Below are 19,886 nucleotides of genomic sequence, written 5' to 3' on the forward strand. Positions count from 1 at the left end.
CATTACATTATAGCACTTTTTTTGAAATGAAAATTTTATTTATATGGCTCTAGAGTCTTTACTCTTAATCCCTGTGCAAACTGTCTCTAACCTACATACAGTCCTCTATTGCTGAATGAGAATAAGCCATGATAGCAATTGTCACCAATAAATAGAGAAGAGATAGTACTGCTACATTTATTTTCTGATTATATCATGTACACAAATCAAAGGCTACATATAAAAGAGGATATGGATGAGTGAACATGTTCTTTCCACTAGCCTGGACAATGAGGAAGGCCCTAACTTGTATCATTTTAGATGTCTGAGAATAAGCAAAGAGGTAGTGTTTAGAAAAGTTATGTATTTTAAAAAATAATTTGGTGCATTTCTTCTGAGTTGTTTGTTTAAAACCAGAGGCATCATGTTTAAAACAAAGATGACTAGAATAAATTTTCATGTTAGTATATTAGTACATTTGCCAGAATGTATTCATAGCCCCAGAATACATTTCAAGTCTCCACAAGAATCTAAGAAGGCAGGCAATGTGAAAACCAATAATCATGAGTGTTTCCTGTGCTAACCCTGGGTAAGAACATAGACACCAGATATTATCAGAAGATCACTGTTGTGGGTAATGGTAGAGGCAGTGCCTTTCTTTAGAAGGGACATTAAGAAGTTGGGTATGCCAACTGATCCACTAGAAAAATGGGAGTCTGGCAGGGAATGAGATCTTAGTGGCCATATGCTGCTTTCCAAGCATGCAAACCTTTTATCCATATCATAATTACCCCTTTGCAAACACTTCACCAAATACTTTTATACAAGAAAAAACTTAGAGAAGAGCAAAGAAAAAGACTCAATTGTGATGAAATCTTCTTACAGAAAGACATCTTAATTTTTATTTCTCATGTTTCTACATTTTGCAATAAGAGAATGAAAAGCATTTTAAAAATATTTAGTCTGAAAAATGATTTCACATGACAATACATGTCCTGAATAATGTTTCAAATGTGGTGAAAATGTGGGTTCCTTCTCTTTTTTTATGTTTTTAAAACTGTATTTGGGAGTACTTGTTTTATTGCCTTTATTTTTTTAGGTTTATTTATTTATTTTTGGAGAGTGTGTGTGTGTGAGCAGGGAAGGGGCAGAGAGTGGGAGAGAAAAAGAATCCCAAGCAGGATTTGCACTGGCAGTGCAGAGCCTGATGTGGGGCTCTAACTCATAAACCATAAGATCATGACCTGAGCTAAAACCAAGAGTTGGATGCTTAACTGACTGAGTCATCCAGGTGTCCCTATTTCTTTTTATTTTTAAGGACAAGACTATTTGATAAATTCATGGATAGTTTTGTCTATGCAGAATACATCATAGTGTCAAGTAAAGTAATGGTTGTTCTGAATTTTCTTACTTTCTTCAGGTAGGATGTTATCCACATCCTTAGATTTGATCATTATAAGAATGACCCAGTGAAATGGATGTAGTCAGGGAATAAAATAAAGTTATGTTACTTGAGTTTCATGCTCAGTACATTTGGGATTGGGAAATGCTTTTCTTGGTTTTGTTTCTTTGGCTTAATCTCCATTAAAAAAACAGAACCATGGATAATGTAGTCACAAATCTTTTAGACAAGGAAGATTCCAACAGAGAAACACCAAGGCTTCTTGCAATGTAAATCAATTATGAACATGAACAATGTGGAACCACCAAACATTACCTGTTCATGTTGCCTTTTGTCATTGACCTGATTTATATCTTTCACATACAAATTAATGAGAAGTTGAGAAAAAATTTCATTTAATCAGAGAAAGATAACTATATGAATATAATATTAAACAATTTCAATGTTTTTCCCAAAAATTTTCTTTGAAACTTGAGAGTTTTTCTTGAAAGCTTCTATAGTTCTTTTAGATATATGAAACACTTTCTATCAGGAATAATATTATTTACTTTCTTTTAGTGTACTTAGTAGAATATATTCAGTCTATGGAACATAGAAATCCTGTGTAAAGCCTCACATTTTTATTTAGAGAGTAATATATAAAATAGAGAAAGAGAAAGTCAGGAAATCAAGAACTACAAAGAAAATGAAAGGATGGTGAATGTTTTTCCTCTGACTCTGTTCCCAATCATAGTGGATGTAATAACAAACTCAGAGAAAACCAATAACATCAGCAAAATGATGATTGATTAAGCTATTTTTTATGTAGTGAGGGTTATATGTGCTTGTCCTCCACATTCAAAATTAAAACTATCTTTTTAAATTTTGAATTAAAATATATTCTAATTTAATTTATTCCTTTATATTTATTTCATACATTTAGTGAACATGAGTATTCCAGAGGAAGTGGATAAAAGGGTTATCTTAGTGATACTACTGATCAAGGAAATCTTGAGTAATATCTCCAATTTGAATGGAGTATGAACATAGATCAAGTATCTATGTGTAATTCATATATCTCCATCCATATATCTTTATTTTGGGTGGCTGGGCTTCCAAAGTCACAATATAATTCACATTTTCCATCAAATATTTGCCACATGCTTGGTACTAAAAACAGAATACATTGTCCTCCAGAAATTTACATTTTAGTCAGACAGTACAAAGATCATGAGAAAAAAAAAAAATAACAAGAGTATCCATGCCCTCAACCTCCATTAGATTTTTATGTGGATATGTCAGCACAACTGCATTCTAAGTTTGGTTAAAAGAAACTGGCCAAAATTTTCTTCTGGTGGTCCAAAAGTCTTTTATTAATGTATCCCCAGTTGTCATCAGTTTTCTCAATGTGTATGGTTACCAAGAAAGCATCTCTGATATCCTACCAAAGACCCAAAGTAATTTTTATTTTTCCTCCAGCAAGTTTTTCAGATTTTTTTAAAAATATAAGATGATCACCTTTAATTTCCTAGTGTGATTGCAGATTTTACTTTCTTCTAGTGAATTCTTTGCTTTGTAGGCTGTGACTTTTATGTACTCTAGACTCAGAAGCTCTCCACTGTTTCAATCAGTCCTGAGCAACAATTATATAATTGACCCATTAACTGTTTTTGACTCTAAGAACCATGTTTAATACAACAGATGGAGTATGCACATGATTTGTTCCTCTGTAGTTTAAAATAGTTGATAATTTTTTCCCCTTAATTCAACAACAGAACTTTCCCAAGTTTCTAGGAAATGGAGCCAAATACAGGTATTCTTGAGAATACCACCCAAATTCAGGTGCTAAGCATATACACAGTGTTCATGAGAAATACTAAAAGGCAAGGATGTTGGCTTCTATCTTAGAAATATCAGTGGTTTGAGAAATGGGCAGGTTTTTTAAAGGAATGATGTCTGGGAAACTGAACTGGCATGGAAAGTCTTGTCCACAGTAACCATATCATGTGAGGGGGACATAAGCAAAAGCTGTGAAGCCAGGAAGCAGCCTCTCCTGGGAAGATGACACTACTGAGAATCTTTACTCCTGAATTTCTGGGATCTGTGGAATTTGGGGAGGGACTGAGAAGGACTAAAGAACTAATCACCCAAGAGATTAAACACTTATTTTAATGTTTAAATACATATTTTGAAGTTTAAATACAGTGTAGGTTTGCAACTATCTGTGGGTAAGTTTTGCCAATGAAAAAAAGGGTAGTGGGATTCCACACATTAAATGTCCAAAATCAAAATTGTAAGATGACTTGTCTGCTGAAAGCACAATAGTTGCTTTGCAGGGAATAAAATACTGTTGGGCAATGCCTATTTAGCCCTGGAGAAATTGCATTACTGTGTAGTAAACAACAACAATAAAACAAAGACTAATATATCATCAAACTGGAAAAATTAATGTAAATTAATGTGTGAAAGCATTATTTTCTGAACATATGATTATCATTCTAAGAATTTAGAGATACAAATATAGATTTATTGAGATATAAAATAAACAAAGAGACAGAGAAGCTCGTAACTGGGCTTTAGAATATAATATCATGCTGGGGGCGCCTGGGTGGCGCAGTCGGTTAAGCGTCCGACTTCAGCCAGGTCACGATCTCACGGTCCGTGAGTTCCAGCCCCGCGTCAGGCTCTGGGCTGATGGCTCAGAGCCTGGAGCCTGTTTCCGATTCTGTGTCTCCCTCTCTCTCTGCCCCTCGCCCGTTCATGCTCTGTCTCTCTCTGTCCCAAAAATAAATAAACGTTGAAAAAAAAATTAAAAAAAAAAAAGAATATAATATCATGCTAGACTGTAATTTTACTGACTTATGTTCATTAACCATATTTCCTGAGCTTACCAAATCAGGAGCTTTATTGAAAGCATTTAAGTTTCCTTTGTTTGGACTAACATTCATTTGAACAATCCAAATTTCAGGTTCCTCTCATTGGCTCTAATTTTATCAAATGAAGCAGAAAAGCAGGGATCAAAAGGGGAAAACTAGTTTGTCAGTATTGATATTTAATTATGCAATACTTTGTGGGGCACCTGGGTGGCTCGGTTGGTTAAGCATCTGACTTTGGCTCAAGTCATGATCTCACAGTTCATGAGTTCAAGCCCCGCATCAGGTGCTGCGCTGACAGCTCAGAACCTGGAGCCTGCTTCAGATTCTGTGTCTCCCTCCATCACTGCCCCTCCCCCACATATGCTCTGTCCCTCTCTGTCTCTCAAAAATAAATAAATGTAAAATAAATTTTAAAATTAATTTAAATTTAAAAAATTATGCATGTTTCCAATACAACAGAAATAAAAACAATAAGAGAATATTATGAGAAATTATATGCCACTAAAATGGGTAATCTGGAAGAAATGGAGAAATTCTTAGAAACATATACACTTACCAAAACTGAAACAGGAAGAAATAGAAAATTTGAACAGACCCATAACCAGGAAAGAAATCGAATTAGTAATCAAAAATCTCCAAAAAATCAAGAGTCCAGGGCCAGATGGCTTTCCAGGGGAATTCTACCAAACATTTAAGGAAGAGTTAACATCTATTCTCCTGAAACTGTTTCAAAAAATAGAAACGGAAGGAAAACTTCCAAACTCCTTCTATGAAGCCAATATTACCTTGATTCCAAAACCAGACAGAGACCCCGCTAAAAAGGAGAACTGTAGACCAATTTCCCTGATGAACATGGATGCAAAAATCCTCCACAAGATATTAGACAACCTGATTCAACAATACATTAAAAAAATTATTCACCACAACCAAGCGGGATTTATACCTGGGATGCAGGGATGATTTAATTTTAATAGTTTGTACAAATTTTGCTTTAAAATTTTTTTGTAATATATGTCTTCTTCCCCTTCCCCTCATTATTATCATTACCTTGTAAATTACATTTTTATACATCATAAGCCCATGAACTCATTTAATAACTCTTGATTTATGTGGTTGTATTTCAAATCACATGGGAGTAGAGAACTTTTATAAAAATACATTGATGCTCTTTATACATTATGCTATGCTCACCACAAGTATAGCTACCATCTGTCACCACATAATGCTATTATAATATCATTGATTATATTCCTTGGGCTGTGCCTTTTATTCCCATGACTTATTCATTCCATAACTGGAAACCTATATATTTAAAGTAAATAATTTAATTAATAAATAAAATTACAATGAAAATTTGAAAAAACAAGTACTATTTTTTACATTTACCTACATGGTTACATTTACCTTGACTCTTTGTCCCTGTGGCTTATCTCTCTTGTCTCCTCATTTCAACCTGAAGGACCTTTAGAATATCTTGTAGGGGTGGTGCTAAAAACTGATTCTGTCAATTTTTAAAATCTTGGAATGTCTTAGTTCCTTCTTAACTTTTAAAGGATAGTTTTGCTGAATGCTGAATTATTGGTTGACAACCTATTTCATGTGGCAATGTTGAATGTATTATTTCACTGCTTTCTGACCTCCATTAATTTTCCTGAGAAGCCATCTTTTAATCTTCTTCATGATCCCTTGTACATGATGAGGTGCTTTTTGCATGTTGTTTTCAAGATTATCTTTTTTTACTCTCTGTTTTCAGTTTGACTATGATGTTGCTTAAGTGTGGAAATCTTGGAATTTTTTCCACTTAGAATTTATTGACATTCTTGGAAATGTAGATTAAAGTTTGACATTGTATTGGGAAGTATGAGGAAATTATTTTTTTTTAATTAGCTTTTTGTTTCTTTCTTTTTGTCCCTTTCTCTCTGGGGATTTCATTATGCATATGTTGTTATACTCGATGGCATGTGATGTACAGCTCTGTTCATTTTCCTTCATGCTCTGTCTTTTTTTTTCTTCTTTAGTTTCTCAGACTGGGTAATCTAAACCAAACTATTTTTAAGTTTCATTTTCTGGTTCTTTGTTTTGCCAATTCATATCTGATATTGAGCCCCTTTTGTGTATTTTTTTTGTTTCACTTATTACACTTTTCAATCCTATCATGTCTATTTGTATACAATTTCTGCCTCTTTACTGTTATTATATATATGGTGAAACCTAAGGACTTATAGATATTAATAAGCTAATTCTAAAATTTAGATGGAAAAGGAAAGGAACAATAATATTTAAAGAATTTTGGAAAGAAAGAATGAAGCTAGAAGACTTGATTAATTTATTTCATATACTACTATAAAACTAAATCAATCAACACAGTGTTATTGTCAAAAGTATAGACACATTGATCTATGGAACATCATTGAGAGTCTATATATAAGTCCACACTACCATAGTCACCTGAATTTTGACAAAAGTGAAAGAGAAAAGATTGTCTTTTCAACAAACAATGCTGGAAAATTTGGACATCCTTAATCAAATAATAAACCCAGACACATACCTAACACCTTACATAAAAAGTAACAAAAATGAATTGTTGACATAAATGTGAAATTTAAACTTGACTATTTCTAGACAAAAACATGAAATTTTGCCTCATTTGGGGTTAGCTAAAAGTATTTCTTAGATACTAATTTAAAAGCATAACTTCCAAAAGAAGAAAAAAATGGACAAATTAAACTTATTAAATTAAAAATATTTTGCTATGCAATTAGATTCAATTAAAAGAATGAAAACATGAGTTACAAACTGGGAGAAAATATTTGCAAATCATATTTGAACAAAAGCCTGTACCCAGAATATATAAATAATACTCAACAATACGAACACAATTTTTACCTATAAAAATAGATAAAAAATTTAAACAAGCACTTCACCAAAAAAATGTGTATAAGGTTAAATATGCATATGAAAAGATGGTCAATATCATTAATCATTAAAGAATTATAAATTAAAACTACACTGAGAGATAAATACATACTGGTTAGAATGACATTTGGTGACTACACTTACTGTGGTGAGTGTTGAATAATGTATGGAATTGTCAAATCAGTATGATGTACACCTGAGAGTCATAGACACTGTATGTTAATTATATTTTAATAAAAGAAGAATAATAAAAAAACACATTAAAAAATGGAATACTAAGTGCTGGTGAGGGTATGGAACAACCAAATATCTTATACATTTCCATATGTATATCTTATACATATAGCAAGTAAAATGGTACAGCTACTCTAGAATACAGTTTATTGGTTTACAAAAAGTTCAGCATACACCTGCTAAATAATTATCAGCATTCCCACTTATAAGAAATGGAAAAAAATATGTACACACACAAGCACATATACAATCTGTATGTGAAAATTTATAAACTTATAAAATTCATAATTGTCATAATTGGGACATAACTCAAATTTCCTTGAACTGATTAATTTATAAACAAGCTATTATACATTCATATAATGATATACTATTCACAATTTTTTAAAAAGGTAAATTATTTATATATGCAACAAGATGAACAAATCTCAAAGTGAAAGAAGTCAGAATAAATGATTACATATTGTATTATATCATTTATATTACTTTTGGAAAGGCAAAATTATAGGAGGGAAAAGAGTATTTGTTTTTTGTCTTGGATTAGGAAGTGGAGGAAGGCATTGGGAAATTGGGGGAGTGCTAGAATAATGAGGGTAGGCACATGGCCATGTGTTTGTAAAATTCAAAAGAATTGCACTCCAACAAAAGTAAATCTGCTCTATGAAAGTTTATACAAATCATCAGGATATGAAAGGAAAGATGACATTTATTCTCTGACAAATGAATCTGATTACGTTACAAAGACAACATATGACCACAGTGAGAAGGGTGGAGGAGAAAAAGAATTATCCCAAGTAACAATGTTCGATGTGATTCTCTAAGGCTAAATATAAAAATAAACGCAATTTTAATTTTGACTCTCATGTTTATTTTTAGTGTTTATAATTCCAATTCTGTTACATAAGGAAATTATCACTATCAATAAATGCTATAACAATTTGTTATTATCTGTTATTATTATGTACTTTCCATATTTTCTGATTTGTCATGCCCAAAGTTTTCCACTTGGCGTCTGGGCAATATTCATCCTCATGAGAACCCATCCTATGTAGTTCATCTTATTTTAGACTCTCTTGTAACCTGCCTCTCTCATTCCATTCATAGTGGCCCCTTCACAGACCACAACCCATTTCCCCTGCCACATAGGGGACATACTTACCTCTGATTTTTCATTGCTTCTTGCTTTTAGTTTTTTTTTTTTCCTCTGTCTCTGCTTATGTATGTTCTTTCCCAACCCATTCCTTTATTTTCCTCCAAGCTCCTGATTAAGTTGACAGTGATTCACATATAACCTATACAAATACAGGATATTTTATATACAGGTATTTGTTTTTGGCATTCACAGTAGTACACTATTCTTCATCTCAGCATGAGTTACTTTTTTTCTGAAATTTTACTTACTCTCTATGTCATTTATAAATGCAAATCAGCATCTTATATCCATATCATATATAAATCTAAGTCAAAATCATTTATAGAAAAGCCTGAGACTGACATTTGCTCAATAAAAAAGTTTCTGGATGGCAAGATCTTACACAGTATCTGTTATTTAAAATTACATATATGTGAGTAAATACAATACAATATTATTGTATAATATAAAAATAATTCAATAAATATATATACTTAATTTAAGGTGATATGTTTATGGGTTTATGGACTTCTACTACTGTAAGTTTTTGGAAGGTGGAGATAAAGAAATACACAAAAATTATTACCATTCTCAAAACCATAGTCATTAAAATGAGTCATTTTCTCTCTCATATGATATATCACATCTTTAGGTTTATAAATATTTATTGGGCAGTTGCCATTATTGATATATGTATTTATATATATCTGTTTGTGTGTACATGTGTGAAAATTATGGTTAATATTTGCAAAAGAAATATTTATTTATATCTATCTTATTTCCAGAATTTTATCTGGAAATCACAAATACTAATTTCCTACTGGTATGGTGTAGTAGAAATGTATAAGACAGGAAACAATAATTCAAAAAGTTTTGCCATCCATTTGGGAAGATCACACACACACACACACACGCACACCAATCACAGCACAATGGAAGGCACTGTAAATTAAATAATATTTGAATTCAGTGAAGGGCTTGATAAGAGGCCAATGTGGTTCGAATTATTTGCTGAATTTTTCAGAAGATAGAACATAGTAGTCCCTGAAATACAGATAAAATCTTCATCATCAGAAGTGCACAAGAAAGGCAGTTTGAGCAGAAGGAGAATAAGTAAAGCATGGAGGTGGGGTTAGAACACAAATGTGGGACACATTGGGACACCTGGCAACCAAACAGAAGTTTGTTTTCTGCATACAAACAGAACCTTCCCATCATCAGAGCAGTAGTTTGTGAGTTGTATCTTAATGTTAAATATGTAGCATGGCAGGCCTTTCTTCTCATTTAAAAATCTATATTATAATAGAAGAATTGGTTTAAAAGCTAAAAGAATTGTATAGTTTCTGGGTAGCTAAAATTTGTTAATATCTAAAATTTCAGAAAGTTAGTTTAGTAATAAGCTTTTTACCTGAAGACTTCCTCAGAGTCCATTTATAAATTGTTTGAGGGGGTTCCTGGATGGCCCAAGTGGTTAAACATTGGACTCTTGAATTTGTCTCGGGCCATGATCTCAGAATTTGTGGGAGCAAGCCCTGGTAGGGCTTTGCACTGACGGTGCAGAGCATGCTTGGGATTCTCTCACTACCTCTCTCTCTGCTCCTCCCTGGCTCATGCTCTCTCTTTCTCTTTCTCTCTCTCTCAAAATAAATAAACATTAAAAAAAACTGTTTCAAAAGACCCTACAAAAAAGATTGAGTGATTAAACCAAAAAATGGACAATAAAACAGATGTCAATTCTGTCCATTGAAAAGGAGAGATGCTACATAAATGGACAAATACTCTCTCTGCCAGACTCAAACCTGTGCTTAAGATGCTTAATAATCATTTCCAATCCTGCACTTAATCAATATTCAAGTCCCTTTATTACATAGCATTGGCTTCTTTGTAATCCTTTTGCTTTCCCTAGAAATAGCTAGTAACCTTTGTTCAAACCATAGTGCATTTTCAACTAGTACATCAAAAGGCATTAGCTTAAGCTTTGACATGTTTAGAAACCTTTGACTTGGAAGTATGTTTTCTAAGGAGACAGTTCTGTGGTTGACCTCGGGACCCTTAGTGGAGGAAGGAGAGTATTTTATTTTAGATTTATATTAAAGCATTATCTGTACTTGTTGTTTGAATGACCAACTCTAAGTGCTTGGTCTATTTTATTAAAATGTCTTCAATTTTCTGCCTCAAGACTATTAAAGTTATTTCCTCTGAGTGATGACAGTAGGCCCAGATCTTCCCAAGAAGACAGAAAAGATCAAAGCTGAGTCAGAAGTTAAATATCCCCATTTTACTAACACACCGTTTGGGGTACTCAGACAAAGCACAGAGGCATTTGGACTTGCCTCCAGGTGAAATATAAGCAGTTATATATTTATATACAATAATCTATATGGATAATTAAAGTTTGTATCTATTGTATGCTGTTTTTATTTTTTCCCATATTTTCAAGGTTACAAATAAAATTTAAATATTTTACCACTTTGTTTCCAAATAAGTTTTGGAAGCAAATATATATTTCTCAGATGATGTTTCTCCTTCTCTACTAAAGCCATATAGTAGCTAGCATAACATATAATACTTAACATATAGTAGCTTTTATTTAGAACACTAAAATGAATAGTCATCATCACATTTTAAAAATATCTTTTCAAGTCCTTCTTCCTTAAACTATATTATGAAAATAAATAAGCTTATTTTGGATTTTTCTGATCTAAGAATTTAACATATCTCACATTTGTATTTATTATTCTATGATTTTGCAAAGTCTTTTGCAATTATTTAGAAATTTTTCAAATCAGTTTCTCTACTTTAAAATACTATCTAAAATAACTAAAATTCTGCCCGTACCCATTGCTGAGATAATTATTTTTTTTATTTTTACATAATAATAATTGATTGATTCTTTTCACTTTATTCCCCTTCCATTCATGTTTGTTTACTTGTTTTATGTGGTAACTAGGAAAGCACTTGATTTTCCTAGAACTAACCATGTTGGGCAAGCAAACCCAGAATTTTAAAAAAATGTATAACTTTATAAATCCATAATTCCTCATCATTATATAAGAATGTGCTTTTTCAAAATAGTTATATGTGAAGTGCTCCAAGTTTAAGATGAGCTTATCAGACAAGAAGATATCAACTGCCTCAAAAAAAACCACTTATTTTCCTAAATTTCTTTGGTATTGTTGTCATTTTGCTTCAGTCTATGGTTGGTTCGATGTTTATTTGGTGCAGAAAAGTGTGTCTTGTAAACAATAAGCAGAGAAGGTGAATTTAATCTCAGGCCTGGTTAACTCAACTGCAGAATTGATAATTGAAGGTAAGATGGTCCTTTTACCTTCCATCTTTCTCATTAGAGGAACATCCTTGAGAAAAGTACAATGTCCAAACGGAAATTAAAGATTTTTCTTTGAATTTTCCAGGTTTCCAAACCTTTCCAAACATAGGGGTGTGATCATTACAGAAAATATTTGGTGATTTTGTCATTGTGATGAAACCTGGAAGTCCAAACCTATCAGATTTACATATTTCCTATCAACCCTGAAACTCAAATGTTGTGTTTCTTTCTCAAAAGCTACACTCTGCTATGCCCAAGTGAGATACCCAGCAAGGGGCTGTTGAAAGAAAGTCACATAAAGGGAATTGTTGACTGCAGAAGCTGACACATTGTTGGGTGGAAAAAAAAATTAAATGAATGATGTGAAGACTGGTCAGCTACCTAATAACACCCAAAATTTTGGTCCATGTGGCTATTTGAACTAAACCATTTACCTCTCCCTCTTCAGGAAGGCAGGAGCCAGGCAGATACCATCTTTTCCCTGGGAAGCAATTGTACAAGAGATACTAGATAGAGCCTTTGACCATCAGAAACTCTGAGTTGTGACTGTGAGGAAAGTTTCCATAATCATCAGTTGCTACCTGTTGTCCATTAGCATGCACTAACCATTTCTTCTTGTGAAGACATAACTATTTATATTCTGCAGATTAAAACTGTCAAAATAAAATGTTGAAAAACTAAAGGTTAGATAATACATAAGCAAAAGTAGAGACTAGGTGAAGCAGGAAAAAAAAAAAGCCAGATATATGTATAAGTGGAATCCTAACAAAAGAAGAGATAAAAAATGAGACAGCAGCAATATTTGAAGTAATAAGAGCTAAGAGATTTTCAAAACTGATGAAAGGTATCAAATAAAAAATAAAAAAAACATATGAATTCCAATCAGGATGAATAAGAAAGTAATTAAAAAATACTTAAGCACATTGAGGTAATCAGCTGAAAATCAGACCAAATAAAAAACTCTTAAAAATACCTAAAGTAAAAGCAATCATTTCCTTCAAAGCTGCAATCATTATATTGAGAGTTATGTTCTCAACTGAGAAGATGGAATTCAGAAGACAATGAAGTGAACTGTTCAAAATACTTTTAAAAAATAACTGACTTCAGGCAGGGTCTTATGCTTCAGGAATGACTTTGGAGTACATTCCTTAAACATTTTTAAATTCTTCTCTGTTTCTTGGGATGACTGGTGCATCTAGGCAGGGCACCTTCAGCACAGACTAGGTCTTCTATGGATCCCAGTTGCCAAATATGTCTACTTTAAAATTATCCAAGTCTCTTTCTGGTGTCTGTGACAAGTGGGGTTGACCAGGTGATTTGACAACCTGAGCCCAGGTTGCACACATCTGGCTTTTATCTCTATTTATTTCCTTTGGAGTGCTTTCTGACCCTCTTTCCTATACATGAGGTCAACCAAATGCCTCACATACTCTGCAGCTTATGCCTATGGGTCATCTTGGGGTCCAGTAGCAAGGCCTGGTGATGGGAAGGAAGCCTGGTCAATGTACTGCTTCTGCTCACTTATCTGAGCTTTGAGCCACAAGAATGGTCATGATGTACTTGTGTTTGATCACTCTTACTCATAATGGACACAAGAAGAATTCAGAGATCTGCCTTATTGACAGATATGGACTTGAGCACTATCTGTGTTCTGACCACAGTTTTGCCACTAGTCTATACAACCAAGGCATTCTCCACTTTGTGCACCGATGCTATTGGCCATCTGAGTGATCACTTCAGGCTATACCATATGACAGTCACAAGGCCACAACTACTTTTCCTAAGGGCTTTCAAGATCATTGATCAACAAAGGCAACAAATTTTCCCCATCAATGTCCTCCCTTGATTTTGATTGATAAGGTGTCACTGTGCTCTTGGTTCTGTCTCAGCCATGTTGGATGAGGGATGCTCATGTTAGTATAAATGCCATGGCTTTTATTTCTAAACTTGCCCATTCTACCTGCTGGAAGTGTTGTTGGAAGTCAGGGATGTGGCCCACATCAAAACAGATCACATTCTAGGAATGCAGTTATTATGAACTAAAAAGTTCAAGAGAAGATATGGTTGGAGAATGTATTATTTTATGCTTGTGCTATAAAATTCCAAATAATAAAATTTAATATGATCTGAATATGAATTATCACTTTCCTGCATACTCTTATTTAAATTTGTACTTGTGATTATCATATATGAAACAAAATAAACGCTTCTGAAAGAGTTATTAAAAACTAGTATGCACAAGTAGCCCAATGGATGAAGCAGAATGATAATGATGTAACCAACAACTAATCAATAGTATTAGGGAACTACAAGAGGCAAGAAGATATGTACTGTTTTTATACAAACAGGTTTCAAAGAGCCATGGTATTGTGAGTAATTACAGTGTTCCTTCATTTTTTTTTCCTGAGAGGAGATATTAAATTAGTTAGGAGTGGCAAATTTTAACAAGAACACCAACTGAGTTTGATATTACTAAAATATATGAGTAAGAATGTGGTTGAGAACAACCCTACCAAAAAATTAATGAATAGGCAGTGGTCACACAGCTATTTGATTACTGAGCTACTATTAGAAATCAAATCTCCAAATTTCTTAGAACTACAAATGGTTGCTTCACAATTCTGAAATGATTTATAAGTTTTAAAGGCTTATCAGTGTTCAACTTAAGATTGGTAGAAAACAATCTGGTGCCAAGGTGAATGGGAAGGTGAAAAATGAAGCAGTAACAGCTGAGAGAGCTGCAGTGCCTGCCACATTTTGAATAGTTCCAGAGAATTCTAGTGTGGTGTCATTCTACTTCAGGATGACTTCAGAAGACATTCCTCCTCATCATGGCACCTGCTGGGCCCTAATTGCTTTCTGACTTCCAGATGTCATGAAGTCTATTACCTCTATTACCTATTGAATATAAGGTAAATATTCAAATCAGACAGAAAGCAGGAATCATTGCTTTCTTTTCAGTTTCTCTTGGTAACACACTTTGAGATCTTGAGTCACACAGTCATTTTTTCTCCATGGTCAAGCATTAAGTTATTTTAAGGTACAATAAGTCATCTTGCCCAGTGTATGTTATATGGCTGTCCAGAAATGACTCTTCAAATATTAAGACAGTTAAATGACTTTCTGCACAACAGAAACTTTTCTGGATGTGCCTCCCAGTAGATTCTTTCTGTCTGCAACGTCAGACACAGTTTACTCTCCCCTTCTTCCAATTTCTTTCTTTCTTGGCTTCTAGATCAACTCTCTGATTTGTCTGCCACCTTTGTATCTATAGCTTTAGTGTCTCCTTCTCAGTGTTTTCTGCAGCCCCTTTCCTATTTCTCTTCCAGAGTGGCTGGTGTCCCAGGTCAGGGATTTTCTCTTCTTAGTGTGAACATGATTGCAGAGCCACCGTCATTTCAGTAACTGTCTTTATTTTAATGAGTTACATACACTTACCTCCTACCCAGGTTTCTACCTCAACTACAGATCCATTCATCCCAGTACCACTGGATGCCCCATCATTGCTTCAAAATCAACATGCTGTAAACCTCATAAATTATTACCCATCAGCCCCTCATTCCCATTCCCAAACTATTATTTCTATTTCTCATCTAAGTGAGGAAACTATCTGGACCTTTGTTCAGATGATTATCAAAGCCTATGGATTTTACCTGGCAGTCTCTTTTCTCTGCTACAACATTGGAAAAGTTTGAACCAAGAGTATTTGTGTACAGAAATCTTCTAGACTTAAAGTGACAGCAAAGACATGGAAAACCTCAGAAGATGAAACCTTTTGTCTTACAGATTTTATCTGGGGATAGTTTAACATAAAACATTTGGGATTAATTTGTTTGCTATTTAATTTCATATGACATTGCTAAATGACATTTATTCACCTAATTATTCACTTGTTTTACAAGAAAATCATTTAGTAAAAATATTAAAAGTTTCAGGCACCATATTAGGCAATTAGGTTAAAAATGCTTGTTCCCTTCTCCCAAAGAGACAATCTAACCATCAGAAAGTGAAACATGGAGGTGCTCCCTGCCCCAGGGAGGTCGAGAAAGGGAATTGATCAGCTTTTATACCAAAATTGAGTCAAGATGGCATTAAAACAACCAAAAAATCCCTATCACAAAGCAAGTGAAAAAATCACAAGTATGCAATTTGTTAACCTAATTTTTGCCTTCCTTATTTTAGATTATGATATTTACAAACTTTACAATTCTGTAATGTTTTTTTCCAACTCTTCCAACTGTGCCCTTTGCTTTAGCTACCTTGATAATGTGACAAGTACATTCCCTTTTATGGGAAGTTGTCATGGATGGATTGAAGTCTGTCAACCATTGTCTTTTGGTGTCATGACCCTTTCTCTCCAGATTTTGTCAGTGTAGTTTTATCTTCTTTCTAAATGTTGAAATACAATGACTTCAGGGATGGCAGCCATGACCGCTTGTTGATGGTACGATCTTTGCTAAGCAGTGATGTTCAATGTTCTGTCAACAAGTCTGTTAACGCAACATCTGTATGTCAAGGTTCTAGTCTGTTTGGTGTCTTCCAATTTCCATTCTAAGTGTGAACATGCCACCCTGATTCCTATGTAGCCTTCAGCCAGCTTCTGTAAATAGTGAACAAAGATAAGAGCTGGAGAAAAATTTACTGTTAGTCTCTATCCAGAAATAGCCCAATTAAACAAAGTGAAATTTGGTTATTTCTGGATATAGCCACTGCTCTTAATCAAGTTCTGCCTTAAAATGCAGTATCTTCGTCTGTAATAAATTAATAATTTAGAGAAGACTGTGTCCTGGACCCTACACCAGGTGAAGCAAGAAACTCTCTGTATAAAGACTTGAGAATATCAGTAGTTGTCCCTGTCTGACCGCAAATCCTCTTATTAGCTTTTATGTTATTGTACTACATTTTCAACCAGTAGAGAATAGGTTGTTTAATTTTGAAATTAATAAAAAAGGAGTCACTGCTTTCAACAAATCCTAAAAGACAGTATGTATTTTACTAATGGGAAAAAGAAAAAGCACTGAGTTTGTTCTCTATCATTCTCATATTAGCAAAGTGCCCGCCTTTTCCTTCAGATGAGTCAGATAATTTTAGTCACATCAGACATGTCTTAGGCTCAAAGAAGCCATGAAACCAAATCAGAGGGTGTGCAATAGAAGTATTAGAAGCACTTAACACCCAGTTGAGTGCTCTCCAGAGTAAAGTACCTCATCACACCAGCCCAAATTAATTTATCAAATTAGATAAATTGGATAAATTATAGAATTAGAAAACACAAAAACCAAAATTCTAAAAGCATGGGGCACAGAAAGAGTGTTTCATTTCATGGAGTAGAGAGGAGTGGAGAATTGGCAACAATCTGCTAATGCACCAGAAGGGAACAGCAACAAAATGCAGAGGGTTGGGCATGCAAGGTGGCACATGGAGTGGGACTGGAGAGGAAGTGTCACAGATAGTAGGCATTAAATTGATAGCAACAATGAAAAGCAGGGAATGCTCCCCATCCTTTGTTTAAAACTTTGAATTTTTAAATGATTATAGATTTCAAAAATTCCACATAGATTCCCATGTAGTCTTCCCCATATTGGCTGCAATGGTGACATCATACTGAAGTAAAATAACAAAAACAGAAAATTGATACTGGAACAATATTAGTAAAGAGATCACAGACCTTATTCAGTGCTCACCTTTTTAAAAATTGACTCATACATGTGTGTTAGTATATTTCTATGCAGTTTAATCACACACATAGATATGTGTAACCTCATATACAAATCTGTTCAAGATACAAAACTGTTCTATTACTTCAAAGAAATTTCTTCCTGCTACTTTATATTTGCACCATGCATCACAACCCCCTACCTTCCAGCCCTGCCCTATAGAGACCGCTAACCTGTTCTTGCTCCTGGTTTATACTCTTGTGGTTTTAAATGAGCCATATAAATATTATCATATAAGTATATAACCTATAGATTAATTGGGAGAATATATATCTCATACTGAATCTTCTAATCAATCAGCGTATATGTCTCTTTATTTAGATTTTCTTTGATTTCTTCTATCAGATTCACTTTTCACTAAGCATAGGTTGTTGTGTAAATCAATAGTTTGTTTATTTTTATTATTGAGAAGTAGTCCATTGTGTGGATATACCAGATTTAATTTGGCCACTCACTACTTGAAGGGCATCTTAGCTGTTTCCAGTGATTTTACTACTACAAATAAAGCTCTTTTGAATAGTTATTATGAACATTTGTACACAGATTTTTATGTAAGTATAGTTTTTACTTCTCTGCTACAAATTCCTAAAAATGTGTTTGCTGTGTCATGTTGTAAATTCTGTTTACCTTTTTTTTTAAAAAACAAATTTATTGAAATACCATTCACATACCACACTCATTTAAAATGTACAATAGTTTTTAGTATAATCACAGATATATGCAATGATCACCACACTCAGTTTTCATCACCTAACCAAAAACCCATACATGTTTACTGTCGCTGCTCATCTCCATCTCCTCTCCACTCTTAAGCAGCCACTAATCTACTTCATGCTTCTCTAAATGGGTTTATTCTGGACTTTAATGTGAATGGAATCATATAATATCTTGACCTTTGTGCCTAACTTCTTTCAGATAGCATAATGTTTTTGAGTTTCATCCAAGTTGTAACATGCATCAGTACTTTTTTTTCTTTTTATAATTGAGTAATACTTCATTGGCTATACCACATTTTGTTTATCCATTTATCTGTTGGTGGATATGTAGGTTGCGTTCACTTTCAGCTATTATGAATAATGCCAGCATAAATATTTGTGTACATGTTTTTGTGTGAGCATCTGTTTTCATTCTTCTTGGGTATATACTTAGAAGTGAAATGCTGAAGTCATATGGTAACTCCATGTTTGATCATTTGGGGAGCTATCAAATTGTTTTCCAAATCAGATGCATTATTTCACATCCCTGCCAGAAGTTTATGAGAGTTTTGATATCTCCACATCCTTACCATCAGTTTTCATTATCTACTAGTGGGTGTGAAATAGTATCTCATGTGGTTTTGGTTTGCATTTCTGATGATCAATGATATCTATGTTCTTTCATGTGCTTTTTGGCCTTTTGTATATTTTCCTCAGAGAAATACCTCTCCAGATTCTTTGTCCATTTTTAACTGGATTATTTGTATTTTTATTATTGAGTTGTTAGAGTTCTTTATATATTCTAGACACAAGCCACTTATGCATATGATTTGTAATATTTTCTTCTATTCTATGGGTTATATTGCACTTTCTTACAGTGTCCTTTGAAATCACAAACATTTAAAAAATTATTTTGATTAAGTCTATTTTATTTGTGTTTTCTTTTCTTAACCAACAAAATGGTTGGTGTCATATTCAAGAATTCTTGCCAAATCCAAGGTCATGAAGTTTTCTCCTATGATTTATTTTAAGTTTCATAATTTTAATTCTTTAATCCATCCTGAGTTAATTTCTGTATATAGTAAAGAAAGCGTTCAACTTCATAGTTTTTTGAAATATCCTATTGTCCAAGCACCATTTGTTGAAAAGTACATTTTTAATTTTATATATATAAAAAAAACAACTTCCAAACTATTTTCCAGAGTATTTATATAATTTTAGATTTCTGCCAGCATTGTATGAGATCCAGGTGCTCTGCCATCTGGCTAGTATTTGGTAATAGGACTATTCCTATTAGGTAAACTTGCATTTCCATAATGTCAAATGATGTTGAATATGTTTTTATATGTTTATTTGCCATGCATATCTTCTCTCTAGTGAAATATCTCTGCATTGCTTTGGACCATCCTCTAAATACTTATTTGTTTGTTTGTTCTCTGTTGAGTTTTGAGTGACAATAGGTGTTCTAGATATAAGATATATAGATATAAGTATTTTCATAAAGCACAAATTTAATTTTCTTGAAATCCAATTATCATTTTTTTGTTATATGGTACTTCCTTTTAGTATTACATCTAATAATAATCTAATAATGTTTTGCCTTAGATCTCAAAGATTTCCCCCTATTT

Source organism: Lynx canadensis, chromosome B3 (genome assembly GCF_007474595.2).
Source record: "Lynx canadensis isolate LIC74 chromosome B3, mLynCan4.pri.v2, whole genome shotgun sequence".
Lineage (NCBI taxonomy): Eukaryota > Metazoa > Chordata > Mammalia > Carnivora > Felidae > Lynx > Lynx canadensis.